Below are 17719 nucleotides of genomic sequence, written 5' to 3' on the forward strand. Positions count from 1 at the left end.
TTTATTTTTTTATCACTGTGTGGTCGCCTCTCACTCACACCCCCAACCAGGGACCTGATGTGCAACCTAGTTATGTGCCCTGACTGGGAATTGAACCAGCGACACTTGGTTTGCAGGCCGACGCTGAATCCACTGAGCCACACCAGCCAGGATTCTTTCTTCTTTTTAAAGAAGACCCTTTAACATTTCTTATAATGCTGGTTTGGTGATAATGAACTCCTTTAGCTTTTTCTTGTCTGGGAAGCTCTTTATTTCACCTCTAATTTAATTTAATTTATTTTTTTAAATGTGTTTTATTGATTACAGTGTTACATTTGTTCCAATTTCCCTTCCCTCTGCTCCCCTCCAGCCGTGGCCCCCCTCCCTCCCCTTGTCCCCCCCTTTTAGTCCATGTCCATTGGTTGTGCATATAGTTCTTCTCAACCTCTCTCTGTCTATTCCATTCCCACCTACGATGTTTCTTAATTCCTATACCATCTCCCTCCCTCTCCCCCTTCCCCTTCCCTTCTGACCTCCCCCCATTATGCTCCCCATACCTATAGTTCTTTTTCCACTCTCATCGCCTATTTAGTTTGCCTTTGTTTCAATTCCCTAGCTTCTGTTTTTGTTTCTTGTGATACAGTTTTCATTTTAGTGTTCGTAGTTTTGATCCTCCTTTTTCTAAACCAGTCCTTTTAACATCTCATATTTCACCTTTAATTTTAAATGATAGCCTTGCTGAGTTGAGTAGTCTTGGTTGTAGGTCCTTGTTTTTCATTACTTTTAATATTTCATGCTGATCCCTTCCTGAATTGAATCTGTTGTGAAATCAACTGACAGTCTTATGGGAGCTCCCTCGTAGGTGAATAACTGTCTTTATCTTGCTGTTTTTAAAATTCTCTCTTTGTATTTAACCTTTTGCATTTTAATTTGGTAGGACCTTTTTGGGTTCATTTTGTTTTGGACTCTGTGCTACTTGCGTGTTTTTTTCCTTCACCAGGTTAGAGAATTTTTAAGCCATTATTTCTTCAAATAAGTTCTCAATTCCTTACTTTCTCTCTCATCCTTCTGATATTTTCTATGATGCAAATTTTGTTACTCTTCATGTTGTCCCAGAGGTCCCTTAGACTATCCTCATTTTTAATTTTTTTTCTTTTAGATGCTGTGATTGTGTATTTTCTACTATCTTGTCTTCCAAATCAGTAATTTGATCCTCTGCTTCATCTAGCCTGCAATTGATTTGTTCTAATGTAGTCTTCATTTTAGATATTGTATTAATTTCTGACTGGTTATTTTTTTATGGTTTATTTCTTATTGTTTGTTTGTTTGCTATCCTTATGTTGATCTCACTGAGTTCTCTGACCATTTTTATAATCATTGTTTTGAACTCTGTATCTGGTAGTTTGCTTGCCTCCATTTCATTTAGTTTTGTTTTTTTCCCCTGGGGATTCTCCTGTTCTTTCATTTGGGCATGTTTCTTTGTCTCCCCATATTGGATGCCTCTCTGTATTTGTTTCTATGTATTAAGTAAATCTGATATGCCTTGGTATGATGGCCTTATGTAGTGTGTGTCTTTTGGTGTTCAGAGTTACAGTCTCCCTGATTGCTTGAATTAAGTGCTTCTGGTATGTCTTTTGTGTGGGTTTGCAAACCCTCCTGTTGCAGTTGAGTTTTTATTGCTTTTCATCTGTCGATGGGTGGAATTGTCCCTCTGGTTGGCTATGAAGATTGACCCTGAATGCAGTGTATGAGTGACTGTGATGGGGTTGGCTCCATAAAGCTGAATTTGCCCCAACAGGACCTAATGTCTGCTGAGATATCCCTATGTGTGTGCTGCTTGTTGAACTAATTAAGTTGTGCTCTGATGTGGTTAAACCACTGGTTGTGTTGGTTGAGGCTACTTGGGACAAGATCTAGTGTTGGTCAATGTTAAGCAGTCTCAGTGACAGTCCCTGAGTGATCTGTTTGGATTTACGAAGCAACCCACAGTTTGTGGCTACCTCTGCTGGACCTGGGTGTTCATGGGAGAGGCCTAGCTAAGCACCAAGGCTGGTTTTTATCAGACCTGAGCCCAAGGACAGGTCAGCAAAGGCCAAAGTGTCTTTGAGATCTGCCCTTACCTTTTAGCTTCCAGTTAGGCTCAGTTACTGAAAGAGCTTCTGGCTCTACATGAGTTGCTTGAGGGAGGCTCTCAGTGAGTCGCAAGGTAGGAGTGAGTGGCATTCACCAGATTATACATTTTCACACTTGGCAACAGTGCAACAGTCTCAGAGTATACCAGGTCTAGCTGCCACCCACTGTGTGCTCACAGACCTTGTGGTGGGGCAAGGTGTCAGGGAATCATCATGGTGAGGCCAGTAGCATTTGTTATGTCCCAACAGTCTAAGATTTTGCCAGGTAAAGGGAAAAGTCTGCACAGAAATGGTAGCACCGGTCTAGGATGTGCGGGAAAAATTGTCCCACCCAAGAGCCACACAACTCAGTTTTTTTAGTCTCTGGGACCTACTGGAGAGTATTCTGCACTGGGGGGGCCAAGCAGGCCACAGCCTGATGACAATACTGTGGAGCACAAGCTCAGCAAGTTGGGGCCACCAGGAATCAGGAGATTAGAGCTAGTGGTTCTCCCCTGATGGGCCTACTGGATCTCCCATGGGGGTCCAGGGCACCATTGCTCTGGCTTGTGGAGTACAGAGCACAGCTTCTCAGGCCTACTCTGGCCTGTAATGAGCATCCCTTGTGTGCACACACAGCTGCTCTGGTGCTCTGTGGGGAGGAGGGAAATTAGTCTCTTCCCAAGAGCCACACAACTCTGTCTCTGATTCTGAGTTCACCCTCAAATCACTTCTAGAAACTCTATACCACAGGTTGAGGCAGCAGACTCCTCCACAGGGCATGCCAGGTGGGTGAGAGGAGGCCAGAAGGGTGGGCTTGTATAGCTCACCCAGGCCCATGCAGTTTGTAGGGGAGTGCTTGACATAGGACAGATGGCATCTATGAGTGATACATGGGAGGGACTCAGCACAGTGACCCTGCTGTCTGTCTGTTCAGCTCTCTTCCTGGAGCCACACAACTTTGTCTATCCTCTCAAGATTCTACCCTCCCTCCACCAGAGCCCAGGGTGAACAGCTGTGAATGATATTTTGTGTGCCAGCCTTTTAAGATGGCACCTGGGTCTCTAGCAGTTTCCTGTCTTTCCATGGAGAGCAGAATTCCCACAGATTTTTACAACCAGATGTTATATGGGCACCTTTTCCCAGCTCTGTTGCTCTGGACTTGGAAGCCTTGTGTGGGATTGAGGTCCCATGTTTCTAAGGGGGGTACCTTTATAGATAAGATATCCCTCCAGGTTCTCAGTCACTGCAGATGGGCGTGGGGCCTGCCATTTTTGCATCTCTGTCCTTCCTACCAGTCCCTATGTGGCTTATTCTGTAAATCCTTGGTTATAAGACTTCTGTTCAGCCCATCTTCAGTTGATTATTCAGGTTGATTGTTCTATCACTTAGTGTAAATTCTTGTTCGGGCCTGGGAGGAGGTGAGTGTAACTTCTATCTGTCTGCCACCATCTTATTTCCCTCCAAAAAGAATGAAATCTTACCATTTGCAATGACATGGATGGACCTAGAGGGTATTATGCTCAGAGAAGTAAGTCAGACAGAGAAAGACAAATACAATATGATTTCACTTATATGTGGAATCTAAAAAACAAAATAAACAAACAAAACAGACTAATAGATACAGAGAATAAATTGATGGTTGCTAGATGGGAGAGGGTTTGGTGAACTGAGTAAAAAAGGTTAAGAGATTAATAACTGTAAATTGGCAGTTACAAAATAGTCACAGGGATGTAAAGTACAGCACAGGGAATATAGTCAATAATATTGTACTAATTACGTATGGTGCCAGCTGGGTACTAGACTCACTGGGGGGATCACTTTTTAAATTATATAAATGTCTAACTACTATGCTGTACACCTGAAACTAATATAAAATAATATTTAAATTCAACTCTGTATCAAGACTGTGTAATATTTCAACTAGTGAAAACACAATTGATGGACCTTTAGGTTATTTCCAGTTTACACATTCTTATATACAAATGCATATAATTTTGATTAAAGTAAAAATTATAAGGGAACAACATGGAGATACACATTTAACTAATAAGAAGCAGGTTATAAAATTGTATGTATACCATGACTGCAATTATTCATAAATCCGTTCAACCACAACAAAAATGTTTAGCATCTTCTACATGCCAGGCAATCATCTAGGCACTGATGTTTCAATGGTGAAGATAATTATAGCTTCTGCCTTCCAAGGACTTAGAGTGTAAGGGAGCGAGAGAGTTAGAAAGAAAGGAAACCTGCAATTACATGTCTGATGAATTTTCTGAAGCAGAATTGCAGCTATCTAATGTAACATTGTGACAGTTATGTTATTATTTGAAAGAAGAAGTTAACTGGGTGAAGAGGAATGAGGAACTTGAAGAAAAAGCCTTTCGAGGAGGAGGTACAGAACATACCTAGAAGGCCTGAGGAGGAAAAGAACAAATTATTTACAAAAAAATGAGTGAAGCCCATAGTGCCTGAAACACAGAGAATGAGAACAGTGTTGTGGGCCTCAGCTGTGCTGAGTGCAATTGATGGATCATGCAAACTAAAAACTAAAAGGAATCCACTGGATTTAGGACATTGATGACTTTAACAAGAGCATGGTGGGGGCAGAAGTCAGACTAGGGTGGGTTAGGAATGAGTGGAAAGCAAGGACACAAATACAAAATAATTAGGAAGAAATATGTGAAAATTGAAAACATTGTGTATTAAGTGAGGATGAGATTATGTATGTCTTTATTCTTCATACTTTCTTTTAGGTCTATCTATTTTTTTAAGGAAAATTGAACTAACACATAAAAATGTAAAGATTTACATGAAGGTCAAAATTTACTATTATTTTAGTGATGCATTCAAACCAATTTTATTCTTAGTCTTTATGTATTATTTTAATATCCTATATTGTAAAATTGAGGTACTTTAAATATATCAGAGATATATTGTTTTCATACTATAGTGAAAACATTGGTGAATGTGTTAATAATAAAAAATATAGGGGCCGGGGAGTCCCGATTTTAATTTGCTAAACACACCCCCACATCCACACCCCCACATGCATACAACATTTTAAATACAAAATACATGGTGTAGCTCAGTCAGTCAATCTGATGATTCAACTTCGGCCAGGAATCAAAAGACAGTTTTATAGCTTCAAATGTCTTCATGCCGCAAAATAAAAACAAAATAAGTCATCAGAAAAAAAGGAAAGTTTGTTTATGGAAGTGGTTTCTTCTTTAGGGAATGCATTCTTTTGGCAGAAACACTCTCTACATATTTATTTATGCTAAAGGTTTTATTGAAAATATGAAAGGTTTTATTTTATTTGAAAATCAAATCATTAAGTAATCCAAGTAATAAACAATATTTAGATAAAGATTATTCTCCTTCTCATGAATTCTCATACCACTTGAATACTATTTATCTTGTTGCTCCTAATGCTTTCTTTATTATATGTGTATCTCTTTTGATTTAGTAACTCATCTCTAATTTCCTTCAACGCCAGATCTTGCATAGAAAAGCAACTTAATAACTTCTACTTAATGTATTCTTACATACATTCATCCAGTATGGCACTGAACAAGAAGTAGAAACCTTTGCCTTTACAACTGTGTTTGCTTTTCCTCTTCAGACTTGCACTGGTTTTGAATATCTTCTTTGGCTACTGGGTCATTGCTGTTACTGAATGTGCAGAACTCCAAATGGTCTATATAGCATCAAACTTTGGTCTAAGGTCCTCTGAGTAATGAATACTGATTTTGTCCATCAGCATACTGGCCCAAGATTTGAACCAACTGCTCAGATTATGTTCCTTTTTCCAGCTACTTTCATCAACAGCAGCTATGTATTATAATTAATGTTATAATTATAACAACATAAACCTCCAGGAAGGGATGTTGGTGGATCAACTCAGTAGCCAGGATCTGAGGTGGCGAAGAGTGAAGGCCAGGGAAGTGCAGAGGCCTGGAGGCTGCACTCCCACCATTGGCACCCTGTCCAGCGATATCCGGGAGGGACCCAATGAAAAGGTGTGCTGGCCTTACCCTAGGTCTGGGTCTTTGGCTTAATTGTTGAGAAATTACATGTATGACCACTGGACACTGCCTGGGGTTGAGCATTGTGGCTGCGGGTGGAGGCAAGAGGCTGCTTCCTAACAACTTGTTTAGTGTAGATCATGGAAGATCTACAGGTTGGTGCCCACAGGCAACAGCTCCATGCGCAGAGAGATTTTACAGTGCCAAGAAGGTTTTCCCTGAGAAGGGGCTGAAACTCAGGCTGAGCCCAATGGCAGAGCTGAGAGTAAGCCAGAAGGGGTCTGACTCTAAGAGGCATAAAGCAACATTTTTGTTTGTTCATTTGTTTTTACTGACCCAGAAGGAACGATGGAGGCGTGGCAAGATTCTTAAGGGGAACTCAGATGTGCACTTGCCCCAGTTGCAGCGGGGGTGCGAGGTGGACTGGAGACCTTGAGTGCTGCAAGAGAAATTGTTTGGACAGATTACTCCCATTCCAGTGGCAACAGCCAGAGAAAAAGCAGTAGCCCCTCCTGAAGAAAGTACTCAGCCCTGCTCCCTGGTGCTTAAGCCTGACTGCAGATTTCAGAGTGACTAAAGTAAAAAGTGAAAGAGAGAAACCCTGGCAGGAGAGCACTGATAGTGCAGATTAGGCTGCCTATATCCAGAGTTGAACACAAGCTGAAGTCAACAGGGAGGTTCCAGAAAGAGAAGAAAGTAGAAAAATACAGAAACTACAGAGACAAATTCCACTGTGACCTTCTATAGGAGTTGTCGCCTACATATTTTAATAATTATTTTTGTCCTCCCAGTCTATGCATTATAAGTAGTCTTTATATTATAGATTATTTTAAATCTCATATTTTGCTCCTCCCTTTTCTCAATCAATTTTACCATTTCATTTCCTCCTCTTATTTTTGTTTTAAATTCTATATTTTCTGTTACTAGCACTCATTTCCAATCTGCACTTATTTTTTCTCACCTCTCCCGCCTCTTCTTTTTTCCATCAAAAAATACACTTACTCTCTCCCCACCTTAGTCAATCTGTGACATTCCTGAAACTTTATTCATAAATTTTCACTATTCTTGTATTTCAAATCTCAAATCTTATCATTCCCCTCTCCTAATCCATCTGTACCTTCCTCTAGCCCTTTCCTTCTTTCACTTTAAATTTGAATCTTTCCCTATCTAAGCCTGGTTTTTGTTCATCACTCTAAGTATTTATGCCCCCTCTATCATCTCAAAATCACTTCCCTTTCCTCCAGACATCTCTTCAGCTTCTCTTTCTTTCTTTTTAACCCCTTACTCCCATCCCACCAACATTAATCTTAGTTCATAGGGTATGGTTAGTGCTGTGGTGAAATTTTTTCTCTAATTTGAGGCCTATAATTTTTTCCTTTTTTACTTCTTATTCAACTTCCTTATTATTTTTTCTGTGTTTGAGTGTGTGTGTGTGTTGATTCTCTCACACATTATATATATAATATATCAACTTCTGTTTAAACCTGGTACTACAAGTCTTCCTTTCTTAATTCATTCCACTTTCTTCCCTCTTATTTTAATATATTATATAAATTTTACTTTTTTTCTCTCATTGCCTTGTCCCTAATTACTACCATTATTGCTTCTCCACCTCCCCTATCAAAAATCATTTTTCTTTCAGTTAGTCAATTCTTATTTTTTCTTTCTTATAATAGTCTCAACTTAATTACATCCTTATTAATATGGGTTCATTAGCAGTTTATATGGTGATTGAGAGTGGGGGATATCTTTGTGGGTGTGGGATTATTGCCTGGGTAGGTAGTTTTGTTTTAGCAGAAGCTAAACAACTGTTTACAAAATGAGGTGTGCAGAGTGACTCTCAGTAAGCTAGCTAGAGGGAAGGACCTACCAAAGAGCAACAGAACAGCAAGAAAAACCAAAATTCTACTGGGAAGCCCAAATAAAAGGCATAAAGGGCATCCTAAGAGCATCAAGTTTAAGAGAAAATGAGTCTGCACCACTGAATACCAGAGAACTCTTACCACAGAAAGTCACAACATAAAAGCAGGAAGTTAAAGGAGATCAATCTAAGAAGCAGAAACAAACAAGAACAGCCACATAAAATGGGAAGAAACAACACCCCATCAAAAGGAAAGGAGAAATTCCAAGAAGGAGGGTGAGATGAAGTAGAAGAAAACAAACTATCAGACATGAAATTCAAAACAATCATAATAAGGAAGCTCAATGAGCTCAACAAACTCAGAGAGAACTACAACAGACTCCAGGGTAACTACAAAGAACTCCAGGGAAGCTATAAGGAACTTACTGAGAACTACACCAGCATTAAAAAGGGCATAGAAACTCTCAATGAGAGCCAGAAAGAAATGAAGAATACAATTTCTGAATTGAAGAACATAGTAGAAGAAATAAAAAGCAGGCTAAATGAAGCAGAGGATTGGATCAGTGAGTTAGAGGACAATGTACAAAAAAATTCCCAGACAGTGCAACAAAATGAAAAAAAAAAAAAAACTAAAAAACAATGATGAGGGTTTAAGAGAGCTTCAGGACAACATGAAATGTAATAATATCCATATCATAGGGATACCATAAGGAGAATAAGAGGAACAAGAGATAGAAAACTTGATTGAAAAAGTAATGACGGAAAACTTCCAAAACATGAAGAGAGAAAAAGTGTTACAAGTGCAGGAAGCACAGAGGGTCCCAATGAAGATTAATCCAAGGAGGCCCACTCCAAGATATATCATAATTAAAATGGCAACATTCAAAGACAAAGAGAGAATCCTAAAGGCAGCAAGAGAAAAACAGCAAATAACATACAAGGGAGCTCCAATAAGGCCATCAGCTCATTTCTCAACAGAAACTACAATCCTGAAGGGAATGGCAAAAATTTTCAAACAATGAAAAACAAAGGCCTACAACCAAGACTACTCTACCCAGCAAGGCTCTCTTTCTAAATGGAAGGTGAAATAAGGAGTTTCGCAGACAAAGGAAGGCTAAAAGAATACATCTCCACCAAGCCAGCATGCAATAAATGCTAAAGGGAATGGTTTAAGAAGAAGAAGAAAAATAGAGAGGGAGAGGAACATAGGTACAAAGGGGAAAATTCACAATGAATAAGTACCTATCAATAATTACCTTAAATGTAAATGCATTTAATGCTCCAATAAAAATACATAGATTAGTGGAATGCATACAAAAATATGACACACATATTTGCTGGGTACAAGAGACCCACTTTAAAACAAAGGATCTACAGAGACTGAAAGTGAAGGGATGGAAAAAAGTATTTCAAGCAAATGGACATGAAAATTAAGCAGGGGTAGCAATACTTATATCAAACAAAAGAGATTTCACAACAAAGTCCATAAAAAGAGACAAAGAAGGACATTTCATAATAGTTAAGGGAATAACCCATCAAGAAGATATAACCCTAGTAAACATATATGCACCCAACATAGGAGCACCCAAATATATAAGAAAAATCTTAGAAGACTACAAGAAGTATATAGACAGCAGTACAGTTATAGTAGGGGACTTTAACACCTCATTGCCAACAATGGACAAATCTTTGAAGCAAATAAACACCAAGGATATTGAGTCATTGAACAACATTCTAGATCAAATGGACTTAATTGATATTTATAGAATTTTTCACCCCAAAAGAGCAAAATATACATAATTTTCAAGTGCACATGGAACATTTTCAAAGATAGATGACATGGTAGGACACAAAACAAGCCTCAACAAATTCAAGAAAATTGAAATTATATCAAGCATAGTCTCAGAACAATGGCTTGAAACTGGAAACCAACATCAAGGAAAAAAACTCAAACCATTCAAACGCATGGAGAATGACTAGCATGCTATTAAATAATGCATGGGTTAATGATAACATCAAGGAAGAAATCAAAAGGTTTCTGGAAATGAATGTAAATGAACACACAATAGCCCAAAGCCTATGGGACACAGAAAAAGCAGTCCTGAGAGGGAAGTTCATAGCAATACAGGCCTACCTAAAAAGAACAGAAGAGATTTCCAGCCAAGATGGAGGTGTAGACAGACACACTGTGTCTCCCTACACAACTAAGAAGAAATACAACTACCTCAAAACTAGAGAGACCCAGAAGTTCCAGAAAATAAAACTGCATGGAAGTCCCACAGACAAAGATATAAAGAAGAAATACTCCTCCAGACAGGTAGGAGGAGCAGAGCCAGGGTAGAGAGGACAAGGTGTGGTAGGGGCAGCAGCAGTGGCAGTGGCAGGCTGGTGGAAAGCACAGTTACACGTATTAAAAAGTCAGGAGGACTGGTGAGCGTTCCCAGCTGCTCACCAGACCTTGCAGTTCACAGTCTCAGCACCAGGAAAAATCAAGCCTCATTGCATTTGACTCTGCAACCCAGTGGACATAGGCAGAAACTGCTGGCCTCTCAGCAGAGTCCACTTGTTTAAAGGGCCCCCAGAGTCCTCGAATGTCCACAGACTCATCCACTCTGAGAATGACAGCCAGGGCAATAGCTAGAGAGGCACCAGTCCCATATGGAAGTGGGAAAAGTGCCTGGAAAAGAGGCGAGTGCTGGGCAAGCAGCATTGTTCTTCTCAAACCCCTCCCCCACATACAGCGCCACAACATGGTGAAACAGGTCGCCCTGTATTGACAAATCCCTAAGGCTCTGCCCCTTATAAGATAACAGGAGCTGCAGCTCTACCTAAGACACAGAGGCAAACACACATAGGAGACTCCCAGCCAAGATGGAGGCCTAAGACTGACACACTCTGTCTCCCTTCACAACTAAGAAGGAACACAACTACCGCAAAGTCAGAAATAACTAGAAGTTCCAGAAAATAAATGGAAGTCAAATGTATGAACTTATAAAGAAGTGGTGCTTGTCCAATAGGTAGGAAGGATGAATCTGGGGCAAAGAGGTCAAGCTGTGCTGGTGACAACAACAGCTGCGACAGCGGTGGGACACCGGTAACACTAACACCAGTATTTAAGGGGAGGTGAGAAGTGCGTAGGGAGCACTCCTGATTGCAGACCAGACCTGTCAGCTTTCAATTTTAATGCCAGGGAAGGCAGACCCCCACTGCCTTGGACTGTGAGGCACGGAGACAGTGGGGATGGAGGAGGAGGCTCCCAGTCTCTCAGCAGAAAGTGAATGGCGGGAGTCCATCTTGGACTCCCACCCCAACAGAAAACACCACAGCATGGTGAGAAGGGTTGCCCGGTTGTGATGAATTCACGGGGCTCTGTCCCATATAGCATAGGAGATATGAAAGCCCTGCCCAGGAAGTTAAGGTAAACACAAAACTGTCACGATGGCAGAGATCATGACAGAGATACCAGTGATGCAGCTGACCAGACAGCAAATATCTAGTTTAAAGAAGCAGCAGATAGAAAATATTTCTGAGGGACAGTTCAGAGCTTTGTTATAAAAATGCTAGAGACCTAACAGCACATTTTAAACAAGTAGGGGAAGAAATAAAAGCTAGTCCTGCTGAAATGAATGAAAAAACTTATAAAACTAGTGGTGAGGGAAAGAAAACCAGGGATCAAATCAACAAATTGGAACACAGGGAAGGAACAAATAGTCAACCAGTGCAGAAATGTTACAGAATGGGGGTGTCCAAAAATCCCCAGAACCTGCAGGCTGGGGGATGGGGAAAAGGAAGCAGCTTTCAGAATGTCTTTGCATGCCTGGGGCTAGTGGCTAGTGTCTTCATTATGCAAATGGTTTGATGCTTACATGGCCTCAAGAAGATGGAAGAGGTCTTGGACCCCACGATGGTATGGAAAGAGCACACAGAGCCTGCATGAGGTTCTGTGAATGGTCAGAATTGGGTACCATGCCCACTGCATCACAGGACACAGTCAGGGATTTAAAAACAAGCAGCAGACATTTTAACAGGACACACCACGCAGCTTTGAGAAGAGAGGACTCCATGCAGTTTACAAGGAGGCTAGGGAATCCATATGGTTCTGGATTAAAAGATGGCAGGCACCATAAAACAGACAAGGCCTCCCCAATTATAACTGAATGATTGGCAGCTACCAGTAAAGCTGAACTCTGTCTAGGAAGTAGGGAAATGGTATCTCTAACTTTTCCAAAACTAGCCTGGTTTGGTAAGAGGAGGCAGAAGAACTACGTGTTTGTGGGTGTTTTAAAGAAAGTAAGACTTAATGGCAGAAATCTGCAAAGAATCTAAATCTATATAACTATTAAATAAACAATTCTTTTTATTTTCACTAAACTCTGGTATTGAGAGTTATAATTCTGGCAGCAACCAATCAGACCCCTTACAAAACAGCCTGTGGGTTCTGTTTCAATCAGAGAGCCCAGGGGTTCTGTTACAGAAAGAGAAAACAAAAAGTGAGGAAAATGAGGAGAGACTCAGAAACCTATGGGACAGCTATAAGTGGGCCAACATCTGAATCACGGGATTGCCAGAAGATGAAGAAGAAGAACTAGAAATTGAAAAATTATGTGAAAAAATAATGAAGCAGAACTTCCCTAACTTGGGGAAGGAAATAGACTTACAGGTACAGGAAGCACAAAGAAACTGGACTCAGGGAGAACAACACCAAGACACATTATAAACAAAATGTCAAAAATTAAGAATAAAGAGAGAATCCTAAAAGCAGCAAGAGAGAAGAAGAGAATTACATACAAAGGGATCCCAATAAGACTATCAGCTGATTTCTCAAAAGAAACTCTGCAGGCAAGAAGGGACTAGCAAGAAATATTCAAAGTAATGAAAAAGCAAAAACTTACAACCACGATTACTCTATCCAGTGAAGCTGTCATTCAGAATAGAAGGATAGAGAAAGTGCTTCCAGGACAAAGGAAAACTGAAGGAGTTCATCAGATCCGAACCACTGTTATATGAAATGTTAAAGGGACTTGTTTAGGAGAAAGAGGATCAAAACTATGAACATTAAAATGAAAACTGTATCACAACAACCAACAAAGGAAGCTAGGGAACCAAAAAAAAAAGACTAAGTAGGCAATGAAAGTGGGAAAAGAATTATGGATATGGGGAACATTTTGGGGGGAGGTCAGCAGGGAGGGGCAAGGGGGAAAAGGGAGAGAGATGGTATAAGAATTAAGAAGCATAGTAGGAGAGAGTGGAATAGACAGGAAGATGTTGAGAAGAACTATGTGCACAACCATTGGGCATGGACAACTGGGGGGAGGGGGTCACTGGGTGGAGGAGAACAAAGGGAAAAGAAATTGGGAAAACTATAATAGCATAATTGGTAAAGCAAATTAAAAAAAAAAAGAATAGAAGAACCTCAAATAAAAAAGCTAACCCTATAGCTACAAAAACTAGAGAAACACACACAAACAAAGCCCAGAGCAAGTAGAAAAAAGAAAATCATCAAGATCAAAGCAGAATTAAGTGACATAGAGAATAAACAAACAATTCAAAAGATTAATAAAACCAGGAGCTGGTTCATTGAAAAGATAAACAAAATCAACAAGCCTTTAGCCAGACTCATCAGGAAAAAAAGAAAAAGGGAACAAATAAACAAAATCAGAAACAAAAGAGGACAAATCACAACTGATACTACAGAAATACAAAAGACTGTAAGAAATTAGTATGAACAACAACATGACAAGAAATTTGACAATCTGGATGAAATGGAAAAATTCATGGAAACATATAATCTTCCAAATTGAATGAAGAAGAAGCAGAAAGCCTCAATAGACCTATGACAACTAGTGAAATTGAAACAGTAATCAAAAAACTCCTGGCACACAAAAGCCCTGTATTAGATGGCTACAGAAGTAAATTTTAAAAAACATTTAGGGAAGAACTAACTTTTATCCTTCTCAAACTATTCCAAAAAATCCAAGAAGATGGAAGACTCCTAAACTTTTTCTATGAGACCAGTATTACTCTAATTCCAAAACCAGGTCAAGATGCAACAAAGAAAGAAAACTACAGGCCAATATCGCTGATGAACATAGATGCTAAAATCTTCAACAAAATATTGGCAAACGGGAACCACAAAACAATAAAGATCATACACCACAATCAGGTGGAATTTATCCCAGGGATGCAAGGATGGTTTACCACTACTTTGCAAATCAATAAACATAATACACCACATAAACAAAATAAAAGACAAAAATCACATGATCATATCAATAGATGCTAAAAAAGCATTTGATAAAGTACAACACACATTTATGATGAAAACACTCAGCAAAATGGGAATGGAGGGAGCATACCTCAACATCATAAAGGCCATATACGAGAAACCTGAAGTCAACATCATACTCAATGGGCAAAAACTGAGAGCATTCCCCCTGAGATCAGGAACAAGACAAGGATGTCTACTCTCTTCACTCTTATTCAACGTAGTCCTGGAAGTTCTAGCCATAGCAATTAGACAAGAAAAAGAAATAAAAGGCATCCAAATTGGGATAGAGGAAGTAAAACTGTCATTATTTGCAGATGACATGATAGTATACATAGAAAACCCTATAGACTCCACTAAAATCTACCCAACCTAATAAGTGAACTTGGCAAAATAACAGGGAACAAAGTCAATATTCAGAAACTTAAGGCATTTCTACACTGCAACAATAAAATATCAGAGATAGAAAACAGAAAAATATTTCACTTACTACAGCAACAAGAAAAGCAAAGCCTTTAGGAATAAACTTAACCAAGTATTTAAATGGCCTGTACTCATAAAACTACATAACACTGAAGAAAGAAATTAAGGAAGATACAAATAAATGGAACCATATACCATATTCAGGGGATGGGAAAAATTGACATCCTTAAAATGTTCATACTACCCAAAGCAATTTATAGATTCAGTGTAATCCCTATTAAAATACCAATGACATATTTCACAGTCTTAGAAGAAATACTTCAACAATTTATATGGAACCAAAAAAGATCCTAAATAGCTACAGCAAAGTTGAGGAAGAAGAACCAAGTAAAGGAATCACAATACCTGATAAACTATACTAGAAGGCCACTGTAATTGAAACAGTCTGGTACTGGCATAAGAACAGACATATAGATCAATGGGACAGAATAGAGAGCAGAGAAATAAACCCAGGTCTACACGGTCAACTAATATTTGACAAAGGGGAAAGGAACATAAGATGGAATAAAGATAGCCTCTTCAAAAAATGATGGTGGCAGAACTGGACCGGGACATGCAAAAAATGAAACTAGACCACCAAATTACACCGTATACCAGAATAAACTCAAGATGGATAAAAGACTTAAATGTAAGCCTTGACACCATAAAAGTCCTAGAAGAAAACATAGACAAAAAATTTCAGATATTCCACATAGCAATATTTTTGCTGATATTTCTCCTCAGGCAAGGAAAATAAAAGTAAGAATAAACAGATGGGACTTCATCAAACTGGAGAGTTTCTATTCAGCAAAAGGAAACATCAGCAAGATGAAAAGGGTACCAACGATATTTGCCAATGATACCTTGGACAAGGGATTGATCTTTAAAATATATAAAGAACTTAAATGACTCAACACCAAGAAGACAATCCAATTAAAAAATGGGCAAAGGACTTGAACAACACCTCTCCAAAGAGGACATACAAAAGGTCCATAGGCATATGAAAGAATGCTCAACATCACTAGCCATCAGAGATGTGAAGAAAAAAAACCAGAATGCGATACCACTTTACATCAGTCAGAATGGCCATTATCAACAAATCAATAAAAAATAAGTGCTGGCAAGAATGTGCAGAAAAGGGAACTCTAGAGCACTGTTCATGGGATGCAGACTGGTGCAGCCATTATGGAAAACAGTTTGGCATTTCCTCAAAAAACTAAAAATGGAAATAACTTTTTACCCAGCAATTCCACTGCTAGGATTATACCCGAAGAATTCTGAAACACCAATTGAAAAGTACCTATGCACCCCCATGTTCATAGCAGCACTATTTACAATAGCCAAGTGCTGGAAACAGCCTAAGTTCCCATCTGTAGATGAGTGGATCAAAAAACTGTGCTACATTTACACAATGGAATACTATGCAGCAGAAAGAAAAAATGAACTCCTACCATTTGTGACAAGGTGGGTAGAACAGAAAGAATTATGCTTAGCAAAATAAGCCAGGCAACAAAAGAAAAATACCATATTGTCGCAACCTGCACAGCTCAATGTTGAAACCTAAGGTACCAGAGTGGGGGGCGATTGAAAAAAAAACAGACAGAAGATTGATGCAAAGCGGGGGTCAGGTGGTCCATTGCCCTCGGATGGAGAGGCAATGACACCGGCCTGAGTGCACCAAGTTTATGTATAATGTTCCACTACATCAGCTACTGACATCAGCAGTCAGGATGTAAAACTAACAAGTGAAACTTCTAAGACATGAAACTGATAAGAAACTCCTGAGAAAGCTGTAGGCAGAGTGTTCTCGGATATCTCGCAAGTAGCTCCTGCTCTAATCTAATAGTCAGAATGTTCCCTGCTTCTACCTCATTTCCAACCCCCATGGCTCCAGCTTTTGTTATCAAAAGGCTACATGTTGCAGACGTATTCAGTCAGACAAGACCTTGCAAATACCTGACCCATCAGCAAATGTAGACAATCAGGCAAGACCTTGAAAATACCTGATTCCAGCCAAGCAAGTTGGCATTCCTTTTGTAACTTCAGCTTTCACCATCCCCTACACCATATGATATCATCTAATACAGGAAACTAATGAACAACGCAAACAAACTAGCAAAATTGAACCAGAGCATGTAAACAAGGAGAAGACTAATAGAGACCAAGGGGAGGAGGTAAGGGGAGAAGGTGGGTAAGAAGGGGAAGGGTCTAGTTAAGGAACTAGTATAAATGATTCATGGACATTGACAATGGGGAGGGAATTGACTGTGGGAGAAGGGGTGGGTGTCATGGAGGGAGCAATGGGGGAGAAAGTGGAACAACTGTAATAAAAAACAATAAATAAATTTAAAAATATTAATATATCAAAATTTTAAATAAATAATAAACAAACATAAACCTTTGTAATATATTTGCTCATTCACCCTTTATTCTCAATTAAAAGTGACACATTATCCTTAATTTGCAACACACACTCTATTTAATTTTATATTTAACATATTGAGATACAAAATAATGTATTCAGGATCTTACAGAAACAGAATTGCTGAGACAGGATTAGGTCACATTACAAAATCCCAGATATTGGTATTGTGTTGGTCATTCTTCTCATATTCAAAGTCATTTATCCATCCATCATCCATTCATACATCCACTTTTAATTCATTCAGAATAACTTTATTATGTTAGACATTGTGCTTACCTCAATAGAGACAAAAATTATTGTTACTGCTCTTGAAGAGGTCATGACTTAGTTGACAAAAACACACAAGAAAACAGGGAGATTTAAAAAAAGAAAGAGGAATAATTGCAATGATAAGAAATGTGTTTCAAGCAGGATTCAAACTACAATATAGCTGTTAAGTGCTATCTTGTTGTTCCCCCTGCTCAAAATAAAGTTGTTTCTTAACTATACCTGTCTGCTATACTCCTGTAGCAGCCAGGGACGCTTGGTCTCATACATGTCAAAAAAAAAAAGAAATGTGTTTCGCAAACACATCTGTAGCTTTCT

General features: G+C 39.2%; 1 protein-coding gene and 1 non-coding gene across 2 annotated transcripts in view; one reads left to right on the forward strand and one right to left on the reverse strand.

Moving 5' to 3' along the window:
- The window catches only part of LOC149996168 (uncharacterized), a 76386-nt gene that overhangs the window by 21071 nt on the left and 37596 nt on the right, over nt 1-17719 (reverse strand). The window lies entirely within an intron of this gene.
- LOC149996169 (small nucleolar RNA SNORA63) lies at nt 17540-17671 on the forward strand. Its single transcript, XR_016507526.1, has one exon. It is a non-coding gene; the product is annotated as a small nucleolar RNA SNORA63 (small nucleolar RNA).

The sequence above is a fragment of the Furipterus horrens genome, unplaced genomic scaffold (genome assembly GCF_987537825.1).
Source record: "Furipterus horrens unplaced genomic scaffold, mFurHor1.1.pri manual_scaffold_12, whole genome shotgun sequence".
Lineage (NCBI taxonomy): Eukaryota > Metazoa > Chordata > Mammalia > Chiroptera > Furipteridae > Furipterus > Furipterus horrens.